Source organism: Apostichopus japonicus, chromosome 8 (genome assembly GCF_037975245.1).
Source record: "Apostichopus japonicus isolate 1M-3 chromosome 8, ASM3797524v1, whole genome shotgun sequence".
In the NCBI taxonomy this organism is placed as follows: domain Eukaryota; kingdom Metazoa; phylum Echinodermata; class Holothuroidea; order Aspidochirotida; family Stichopodidae; genus Apostichopus; species Apostichopus japonicus.
Window position 1 is genome coordinate 17,702,527 of NC_092568.1, and position 8,578 is coordinate 17,711,104.

An 8,578-nucleotide genomic window follows, 5' to 3' on the forward strand; every position below is an offset into this window, starting at 1 on the left:
GTACAATTTCTTGTTTATTGGGTTAGATCGTGATGGGAGATCTGGTGTGGTGGTGGTGGTGGGGGAGGGAGGGAGGGGGCATGTTAACCAAAGCATAGACTTATGGTTAAAGTATTGGGATATAGCCATTGTCACGTGGTCAGCACATGTATTTAGTAGCTTTTTGCTTTTCCTTAGCTTGTACACATGCACGCATGCAAAATGACCAAAGTAGAGTGGATTTACTCTTTTGTTTATACATTCCTCGTAACAATGTGACTAGAGTTCTTGAAATTTTTGTGAACTTTACAAAGAATTATTGGTCAGTGGATTCTGGAATGTTTGTAACGTTACTTTATAGCTAACAGAGAACACCGTATAATAACAAGTAAGTATGCACATGTGTGTGTCCAATATCATTTATTGTGTAGAATGGTATAGTATTTGCCAGGCTGAGGTTTTACGCCAGCCATGTATAAGCATAAAGGCAGGTTGTTACCGCTGCATGATATTTCTTCTTTATGTTATATGATATATACATATTCCTTTTGGCCTAAGATCATGTGTAGTATCTGTTCCCTTTCGAGGGAAATGGTGATACACCCCGACGATGATCACACAGTCCCGATGCAAGGGGACTGGGGTTGAGAGCGGATCAGCGGCGTTCGGTAGTTTGGTTTTCGTGCCAAGGTTCTTTCCTGGGTGACTTTTATTAATAAGTATTTCTTCTTTATGTTATATGATATACATAGTCCTGCATTACCGTAGCATAACCTCGTAGTGAAGGAGTTAGGGTTTCTTCATGACATACAGAAATTGTATCGTTAACACAATTGTGGAAGTACGTTATCCATGTTTTTGCTAAAGGGATAGACCGGACTTTTGCTGTGGGGAATACCGTAAGTTTTTGTTACTTCATTTTATAACTTGAAAAGCTTCGAAATGAATTATCATTATGTTATGCAAGTGTATTGAAAGGTGCGATATAGCCTATGCCAGGTAATGCGACATGCATGTGCAAGATATATCAGTTTATTTCTAAATTATTTCCAGTATAACTTCATTTATGTGTTCAACTCTTGTGTTATACCTTGAATGCGGATGTAGTCAATACAAACGATGCTTTGGGAGTCACAAGAGAATGTGAAAGGATCCCAATTAATTAGTTAATTTATGCATCATAAAGGCCAGTACATAGTGTGTAGAAAATATTAAAAGCATATTAAGAAGAGATATGTTGTACATTTTTTTCAGGGTATTTCCGTTTGGTTAAATTAAAGTTTTACTGTTGGTCCGTTCACCTGTGTATATTCAAACTGAAGTTACAAACCTCTCTGTAAATGATCTATACATCTTATGCAGTGGCGGATCCAGGATTTCGCCGAAGGGGGGGCCCAGATGGGAAATGCCTAATCGTCGTCCTGGGGGAGGTGTCTAAGGGGAGTGGGTGCCCCCCTCCCCTTTGGGAAAATTTCACAAAATATGGAGGTCCTCGGTGCAATCTGGTGCTACTTTTCGTGAAAGTTTGGAGTAAAATTTTTTTCCAATAAATCATGTATTCATGGTTTGCCGGGCATATATTTGCAATTTCGAGCAATGAGCTGGGATTTACGTCTTTGTGGAGTAGGTGGTGATGCAAACTACTTTTTACCAGGCTACTCCAGGCCATTTCATCTTGGATGCCCCTTCCAGATGGAGACTATTGATGCAGTCAGAGTGCCCCTCTCACCTTCACTTTATCAGAATGATGATGTACTCTTTTTGCAAATTTATTTTACAAAAAATTACACGCACAGTGGCGTAGCTAGGATTTTTTGAGTGGGGGGGCATGGGGGGCTGTTCTTTCTTGTGGGGGGGGCGGAGTTTACTATCTAAGCGGAGCGCCACCTTGGTTGGCGCGGAGCGTACAGAGAAAATTTGAGATTTCAGCACCCCCCAGATCGCAGGAGATTGCACCTGTGAGGCAAAATAGCAACCAAAAAGATGTGCAACTTTGGTGACAGAAATGCAAAAAAAGTTATTTCTCTTTCATGCTGACTGGCCTTGCCAACTCAGCCAGACTTTTAACTTGAGGGAAGTTGGCATCATTTGTCGTTTCAAGCTGTCAAGGCCTTTCTCCCAACTCAAACCCCTGTGGGCTACCGGTAGATTTGCAGGATATGCCCACATGTGGACTTAAATAGCATTAGAGGAAGGGGGTGGAAGACTAACACGAATCGATGTTTCGGTAATGGTCCACATTGATGGCTCGGTGCTTATTAGGCCATTTATTGGGTTTCTTGAGGCAGCTGTCATCAGAATCTGGCTTTTTGTGCCAATCGATGACCGATAACATGTATTGGTATGTAAATTTCTTCTTCATATATCTAGCAACACTCTAAAAACAAATGAGTGGATTTCATTCCATTGGAGTGATCACTCGGCGCACTTCAAATTAAGAGTAAAATTTAACTCTATTGGAGTTAACCCTCACTCCTAATATGAGTGAATATAACTCTATTAGGAGTTAAGATTTACTCCAATGGAGTGGAAATTCACTCTTATACCGGAATGTGCTCAGTGATCACTCCCATGGAGTGAAATTCACCTATGTTTTTATCAGTACAGTACAGTGCATATCATCATAGACGTACGTACGTACTACGTACGTTCGTATATCAGACGCACTCGATACCCACGATACGATACGGTCCTGGAGAAACTATTTCCACTCATCATTTTTTAAGGCGATACAGTAGTGAGTATTGAACAGGCACAGCCTCATGTTTGCAGGAAATTCAGAATTCCCAATATTTTATATCTCTACCAGTAGTGAAAATCATGTTTCGACAGTTTCGTGGACATAAAAAGTTGTTTTGTGGAATATTCAATGACATATCAGGGGCGGATGCAGCCGCGCCTGAACGTAAGACTATCTAAGCGGAGCGCCATCATCGGTTGGCGCGGAGCGTACAAGAAAATTTTTGGCTTTACAAACCCCCCAGATGGCCGGAAACGGCACTTCCCGAGTATTCTAAGCAGCATGTACCTAGCCTGAAAATATGGATCTCATGTCTGCAATTTCAGGCCCCCCGTAGCTACGCCACTGATAACGCATGGGGCACTTTCCCTCGAACGCGGTAAAAAAAAAAAAAAAAAATCAGGATTTTCAAAAAGGGGGGGCCCGGGCCCCCCGGGCCCCCCCCTGGATCCGCCCCTGTTATGTTGTGTAAATATATTGTTTCTGATACGGACGTATGACAAAAATAAACAAGACTCTATAAAGGATATAGGGTTATATGTAATATTGAATAATTCTCGATGTTTGTTTCATATTGTGCAACATGTTATTTGTCTATTATCATTTTATATTGCAATGTGCATATATAATATATGGTGCAAAGCATATAGCAATCTAATAGCAGCATGTAGGATGCTCGTGTTCCTCTTTTATTAGTCAAAACAAAAGACCAGTTTGTTTACTCTCTCTCTTCTCTCTAGAGCTTATCCTTTCTTCACCGATTTTTGCAAAAAAAAATCCTATTTGAGTTATCAACCCCCCCCCCCCCCATCATGCACCTTTAAAATACTATATGTCCTCCATTGAAATGTTATGCATTTAATGAGGCGCCGATTATTTCCAGTACACGCCGTCTCATGTATAACTGCCTTGGAAGATGTTAAGCTTCTTAATTCAACCATAACTGGGTTGCGTGACATAATCACGCTCTGATACATACGCTCGATTTTGTAATCATCATTACTATAGCCTATAGCTTGTCTATAGCCTACACATTTCGTCCGATCAACTAACTATGAAATGAAGTCATGAATTCCTTGTTTCATACGGACGCTTTGAAGTGCTCCCACCCTCCCGCCAGCTTAAAGGTTCGTTAAATGTGATAATTGGCCTAATTACTTGCTGACAAAATAATATACGTCCCGAATTCATTCATGCAAATTGAAGCCTTGTTGATAAAGCTGTATTGATCCAGATCGAGGTCTACTGTGTGGGATATGTTGTTGTACAACAGTGGGACCTTGGACAACGTAAATACTCATTACTATATGTTAAGATGGACACTTAAAAAACTTTGAACATTATATTTTGGCTAGAGTGTCTGCGTGGAATGTACGGTAGTTTGCATGAACACATTCCTTCAAATTTGCGGTGAGGACTACATCGACAATGCAGACGTGCACTATGTCTCGTTGGTGGTGGTTCCCCAATTTATCTTCAGAATAAGAAGATGGGACTAGAGATGGAGTGTTATACAAAGTGTACTACTATTAATTAAAATTTTGACACTTTACGTATTACATATTGAGACATACTGAGGATATTTTCCTCTTATCCTCTTAGATGGCTCTAACAAAGATGGATAAAAGTAACAAGCCTGTTGGAAAACATATTAATGGTCGATGCAAAAAATATCAATGCCAACTCTCTCACACCCCTTCCCTAGGTGCTCCACCATTTACACCCCTGGACTGGATTGGCGCATCCAGGTAAAATACGAGGGATTTCAGAACCTGTAAGATTAATAAACATTTTTTTAAATTGTGATATAACTGGTATTACATAAAAGAAATAAAAAAGGTCCATTCATGTTTATATTCGAACTACTATTTCCATAGTAAGTTTGGTATCTACCTAACACACAGCCCCTTCCCCACCCCACCACGCCTGCCTCCACCAATGTTACGAGAAAACATAGTTCAATCACTGTTCTTTAAAATTAATTTAAATGATGATTATAAGCAATATATTTCTACTTTGGATATGTCCGATTGGTTATTAGCATATGTAACGTATATATATATATATATATATATATATATATATATATATATATATATATATATATATATATATATATATATATATATATATATATATATATATATATATATATGCACCATGACATCTCCGATTATACATGTCTTGGGTTGTTGTTATATGATCAGCTGATTTCTGATTATTCCTAAAGGTGTCATGCCATTACTAACATTATTACTTTACCCCAATGAATCTCGTTTACACTGATGTGTATATATTTAGCAAATCATATGACAAGAATATGAACTGCCTTGGGACAAAGAAGACACTCAAACTAATTGCAAGCAGAAATAAACACAAATACATAAATTTGACAGGTCTATAACAATCGATCGATAAAATAAGCTATAGAATTTTGACATGACGTTCGTTATTGATATTGACATTGATTAAGTTTGTCTCTAAATGTTATTTATTTTGGTTGAAATTTATAAATCATGCTATTGGCATTGATTCATTACCCAGAACGTTAGAAGAGTGCGGCCCCCTGATATAGTATATGCAGAATTGTATCGATGGTGTTTGAGCTAGGAGTCAGATTTCTTGATATGTGATGGTAGAAATGAAGTTGCTTTGATATACATAATTTAAACGTTGAAAATTGAAATATGTAGCTCAATCTTCCTTCAATATCTAACAAGCTGACAGCTATAGATTGCTTTAGAAAACGAATTATTTCTAGAGCAGTTTTATGCCACAATTGATTTGTTCATGATAATCATATTTACCATCCTACCGATATAAATATATATATATATATATAAATGAAAATCGTACCGTATATATATATATATATATATATATATATATATATATATATATATATATATATATATATATATATATATATATACATGAATGTAGATAAAAATCCATGTGTTTTTCTCCTAAAGTGATATAAGCTTCATACGTTATCAAGACGTAATCGTTAGTTAGTGATTGATTGAGAAATACTCCGTTCGTACTTAAAGCCAACACATCCGTCCATAAACCAACGTTTACTTACAAGGCAAAGCTATATGTATATATGTGGGTGTATACCTACTGGCTGTAATTGGTGATTGTTATAATTGGGCGTGTAGCTATTTATAAAACTTAATAAGGTTTTTTTAAACTGTGTTGATACCAAACTGGTAAATATGTAGGCCAAACTGGTATAAGTAGATCGCGAAACGAAGAAGTGAACGACCTTTAATTAAATCAGCATTTCAACATATAGACATACGTTTTGCTGGACTATTAACACGTCACACTCAGCCAGTTGTATTAATAATAAGATCAAAGAGGCACATTGTAAGGTATCCCGTCTTGACAATATAAAGTGATGCGACACGCACTGTATTGAGTTAAACATTTCAATTGGCTTCAACAGATCGTCAACATCGCCAACAAACTTGAGCTAATAGTAAAACCGATTCGAAGGGCTAAATTGCTTTGCTGTTGGTGTAGCAGTGGATAAACGACGTATGCTTCTCGGTGGTGGTGGGGGGGGGGGAGGCGTTGGTTCACCTCCCAACGTCAGGGAGCTCAGCCCCTACTACCAGATAAAATATTAAGAGTAATCTTTATGTACAGTATCTTAATATAGCCTGTAATATTTATGTGCGGTACAACCTATAAGTGGTCAAAAATTCTTTAACATTATTGTCAACGTTGCAAATATTGCACCATATTGAAGCACCCTCCATTTTACCAAAGCTTCTCAGAGGGGAGGGGACATCCTAAGACCTCTCCCCTGGGCGACATGACATCTTCCCCCCCCCCCCCCACGCAAGTACAACTTGGTGTAGAAAGTTCATACTGACCGACGGTAAGGCTACATATCACTTTGTATCATATTTGGGACGATCTCATGACTTTTTTAAAGTGAAACTCCACCTTTTAATGATTGCACATCAAAGAAGCCTGCTTGACGGCTATATGAGATAGCGTAGGCCTACTAATACATGTATATATGTAAATTATATGTTATAATGAGGATGGACAGAATTGTGGAATCTGCTGGGTTACGTGAACCTATTCATGTACCTCTATTTGGTCTCTATTGTAAAGTGGTTTATTAAGGACATTGGGGAGGGGGGGGGGTGGATGGGGGATTCCTCAAATTTTTTAGATAGGAATGTCAAGTTTAAGTAAAAAAGACAAAATTGTGAAATAGGAAACTCTATTTTCAATAAAGCCCCCCCCCCCCACGCTCCCTCTCACCGCTCTCCACTACCATTAAAAACGAGTATAACTGAAACGTAAGGCAACATTATTCAAGATCCTGAAAATAACAAATTTGAAGAATCCCTTCAGACTTTTTCTTATAGGCCTATATTACTCACATTAAATTTAACAATCATTATCGGGCAGGATTTATTAATATGGGTTTTAAGAGTCAACTATGTTAAACTGAACGTATAAATATTTCTCTTTTCATTGCCTGCTATATTATTCAATGATTTTTTTTTTAAAGTTCCGGTAAACCCTTGTGTACCTCCATGACCGTTTTTTGTCGTTGCTCACACGGTTAATAAAAAGCTTTAAATTGAAATAAGTTTATAAACAGTATGCCAACTGCATGAGTTGTAGCCATTCAATCGACAAACGTTTATATCAAAGAAATAATAAGGGCACTGGTGTTAAACTCTGTGCTATTTACAGTAACAAAAAATACTACTAAGCACATGGTGGTTACACAAATGGCGGTCACCCTAGTGGGTTCCATGTGCGCAAAGCCCCCGAAACTGTAGCGTTTTGGGGTATTTCTGGTTCTATCGTAGCAGGCGAGTTGAAAGCAGGAAATAACATGTGTAAGAGAGGAATTCAATTTCTTTGCAAAGCCCTGGTGGGTCAAGAGAGCTTCAGCGTTTAGTGGTATTTGTGTTCTTTCTTGTCTTCCTGTGGCAATATCAGCACTGTATGGTAAAACGATATGTTTTTTTCTCTATATATTGCGTGTCCCAAGATGTCAAATGGCGCCCATTTAAATGTTACATTTCACTAGCTGTTTCGTGTGACGTCATTTTTCTCCTTTAGGTAGCATACGCATATTAAAAGCCCCGTTGACTTATACACTAAATCACAAAAGTAATGCGGCCTCTAAGTCTAGATAGAAGTTCTCATTAGCTAATGCTACCCATCACTGGATAGCTGACAAGTTGGCCTTTCATGGCATTATCATTTTTTTTTATCATGACCATAAAGCTTTTTTGCTATCAGACCATGAAGGTTTCGTCACTTGTAAACAAACCACTTCACTCAATAGTAAAAAATTTTCGTACGCTAATCCTGGGAGGCGAAAAGCGGTCTTAAATTGCCTCAATTGATCCAATTTTTGCACCACATGTACTTCCATTCATGTTCTTTAACATGCAAGCCACAAAAATTCAAGCTCTGATCGATAACAGATCAAAAAAATGTTCTACTACTGCATTGCACATTTCCTGAGACAGGAGGACACTCGGGAGGATTGGTTTAGATATAGACTTCTTTTTCTTCCTTTCTTCTCTTTTTCTTAGTTCTTTTTCTTAATTCTTTTTTGTAAGTTATTTGTGCACTCTATGTACAGGGAGTGTAACACTAGATAAGCCCACAAGGGTTTCTTGATGCACTTCCTTTCACATTCCATAACTCTCTGTATTCGCTACTTTTGTTGTTTATATGTTGTGAAAAACAAATAAATAAACGAAATAAACGAAACTAATAGGAATATGCCACCTTTAGTTATTGGGCAAATAAATGTCCCTTTTCGCGTTCCATACAAAGACCCGAGCTAGCTTTCTGTTTCAATGATAA